We start from the raw sequence: 3,630 nt of genomic DNA, 5'->3' as shown, positions 1-3,630 counted from the left end.
AAAGGAAAAGCCCATGTTTTGAGGAGAAAACCTAATTTGGCACTGGAATAAAAAGAGGAGTGGGAGGAGAGAGAAAGGGGGGCTACACACTTTGGAGAAGAATCACCTTGGAGAGGAAGAAAAGAGGGATTTTGGAGATCAAGGAGGCTAGGAGAAGAAGAGGACCACCATTGAAGACCATCTTGAGCATTTCTTCTCCTTTTCCATGTTTCTTCATTTTGCTTTCTGTTTTGAAACCTTAGTTATGGAGTAGTGACTTTGTTGTGGGTGAGGGATCCCCACTTTTGTATGGATACCTATGCTTAATCTATGATGTCTTTGAGTTTCTTCTATGGGTTTGATGTTTTGTGCTTAATGCTATTGATTTGGTTGAAACCCTAATTGATATGAATGTAGAACACATTGATCATAGGGATGTGGGAATGATGTTTGGAACCAAATGTCAAATGAGTGAGTTATTCACATTGGGAGATGGCTTAACTTGCTTAGGGTTCACATGTCGGAAGACGCCTCGAGTAAGAGGTTTCTGGTAAGCGAGTTTAACGCTTACAAGATGGTGGACGCAAGACCGGTTATGGAGCAATTTCATGAGCTCCAGAGGATCTTGAGTAGTTTTACTCAACATGAGTTGAAAATGGATGAAACTATTATGGTTTCTTCCATTGTTGACAAATTACCACCGTCTTGGAAAGACGTTAAACGTTCCTTGAAACATAGGAAGGAGGATATGACCCTTGAGCAATTGGGGTCGCATCTTCGGATTGAGGAGAACTTTATATTTTGATACACATCAAAAAGGGCATCAGACATACCGTTCAATATGTGTCCGCAACACACATAATTGTCGTTGTCCCACTTGTTCCTCGTGCGCGCTTGAGCGAGCGTCTCCTCTTCATTCTCCTCCGGTTGTGGAGTGCTGATCACATATGCGACATGCAATGTAGTAAGAAGAAATTTCATCTTCTTTTGCCACCGCCGGAAAGCCACGCCCTCAAATTTCTCGAGTTTGTGAAAATCAAGAGTTAGATCTCTCACCGAAGAACCCATACCCGTCATTCGATTCCCCCTTCCCCCTGTATCCGAAATAAGGGATAACGTTTTAGATTGTTATATAAAAAGATGGATCTGGATACACGAGAATGAATACAAAAGAAAACAGAATCGAAAAACAAAATAATAGATGAACCCGGATATAATCTTCTAGGCGTGATTTCACTTTCCTAAAACGTTATTCCCTCCCCACCGAGCAAAGGAGAATCCCGAGAATACGTTTAGAGATACAAAGAAGATCAGCAACGATTGATTTGCTCGTCAAAAGTTATCCGTAACAGAAAAACTCGCGAATGAGAATGAACAAGAAAAGTTGGAGAAGAGTTTGCAAAATTCTTCACCAAAATGGCTCCCAAATCTCTCAAAAATCAATTTTTATTTCATCTCTATATGTCCAGACGTTTTGGAATGTTTTTTAACACTCCAAAAGTCAGAAGGTGCAAAGAATCGGAAGTTTTTTCCCGAACAGACACGATTTTCCGTTCATTTTGAACAACTCAGAAAAATCAGGCGGGTCGCTCATTTTCCGAGCGGTCGCTCATTTTCCAGTTTTGTTCATCAGAGAAAATGAGCTACCCGCTCATTTTCCTGACCGGTCGCTCTATTTCCAAGCGGTCGCTCATTTTCCGAGCGGTCGATCATTTTCTCCAGTTTTGTTCATCAGAGAAAATGAGCCACCCGCTCATTTTCCGAGCGGTCGCTCATTTTTTGAGCGGTCGCTCATTTTTTCCAGTTTTGTTTCATCGGGAAAAACGAGCTACCTTCAATATCTTCCGACTAATCCTTAACACTTAACCAATTCACGACACGTCTTTTACAAGCATTTTACTCCTCCACCACGCTTGTAATATACCTGAAACAAGAATCCTTTGAGAGATTTTAAAGTCCACCAATCTACTCTAAAATAACTAACATCCCTCTCTTTCTCTTCCTCTCTATCTCTTTCTCCCTCTTCTTCCTCTGCTCTCTTCTGCAGAGGGTGACTGAGATGCCATCTTAGCTAGGGTTTCTCGTCAAGAAAGAGAGGGCCAATGGGCTCAACCCAGATCCATTTCAAAGCCTGCATTGTGGAGAGCCCAGGGGTTTTCGCGGCGCGTTATTTGGTGCCCCACGTGCGGAGCAATGTGTAATGGAAGTCTGCACATCGCGCTGGAATGCACTCTGTTCTGTCGGCTGGACTGCGTAGTCCGTCCGGTCTGCCCTGCACAGTCCGTCCGGTCTGCCCTGCACAGTCCGTCTGGTCTGCCCTGCATGGTCCGTCCGGACTGCATTTCTGGTCCGTCCGGACTGCATTTGTGGTCCGTCCGGACTGCCTTTCTGCGCTGTTCGGACTGACTTGCATACCCTGTTTTGATTGCTCTGTTTTCACTCGTTTCTTAACCAAATCGCACACCATTTGTTTCTAAATCTTCATTAGAATGTCCTCTTTCTTATCCAAGTGATAGATTATTGAAAACCGATGTTCACAAGATGAAAACTGATTCGAAACTCCTGTACCTCATACAAATTCGCGATTTTGAAATTTCAGTTTCTTCCCAATTTTCATTCGTTCATATCTTCCTCGTTTCTCAACCAAATCGAGTGCCGTTTGTTGCTGGATCTTCATTGAAACACCCTCTTGCAAGGCTAAGCAATAAACCATTGAGATATTATGGTCATACAATGAGAACCAGAGTACAAAGAGGCAACTCACATTGGTTCTCTATGGTTTTAGGCTTTTTCTACCTTTTCTTTATTCCCGAAAGTAATTTAAATAATTCATTCGGGAATCGGGGTATTACAAATCCTCCCCCCTTAAAAAGAATTCGTCCTCGAATTCATAATTGCGGAATTTTCTTCAGAATTTCATCGCATTTCATATCTTCATATCCAAAATATCAAATACTCCATCGCCGTCTATCAAATAGGAGTTCGATACAATTAACGTTGTACATGAGAGTCCGTACAACGATCAAGTAAACATGTGAGGATAACTACTACACATCTCTGTCTCGGGTTCCCATATCATGTCTGAGACCCCTTGGCTCCGCCACAAAACCTTTATGAGTGGCACCCCCTTCGTCCGTAGCTGTTTGACCTTTCTGTCCACTATCCGTAACGGGAGAAGTTAAATCTGCGATACATCGGACCCTACCCTGCGATCGCGATAGTGGGCGCGTTTGCATACCGTCTTGGATTGCCATCGGAGTTGGCAACATCCATGACGTATTCCATGTATCGATGTTGCAGAGGTACGTACCAGACCCCTCTCGCATACTACAACCCCAGGAGTTGGAGTTCACAGGTGCTACGCGTTTCAGAGACGAGCCGTTACGGATAGTGGACAGAAAGGTCAAACAGCTACGGACGAAGGGGGTGCCACTCATAAAGGTTTTGTGGCGGAGCCAAGGGGTCTCAGACATGATATGGGAACCCGAGACAGAGATGTGTAGTAGTTATCCTCACATGTTTACTTGATCGTTGTACGGACTCTCATGTACAACGTTAATTGTATCGAACTCCTATTTGATAGACGGCGATGGAGTATTTGATATTTTGGATATGAAGATATGAAATGCGATGAAATTCTGAAGAAAATTC

This window comes from Tarenaya hassleriana, unplaced genomic scaffold (genome assembly GCF_000463585.1).
Source record: "Tarenaya hassleriana unplaced genomic scaffold, ASM46358v1 Cleome143, whole genome shotgun sequence".
Taxonomy (NCBI): domain Eukaryota; kingdom Viridiplantae; phylum Streptophyta; class Magnoliopsida; order Brassicales; family Cleomaceae; genus Tarenaya; species Tarenaya hassleriana.
Note: the sequence above shows the minus strand (reverse complement) of the source record.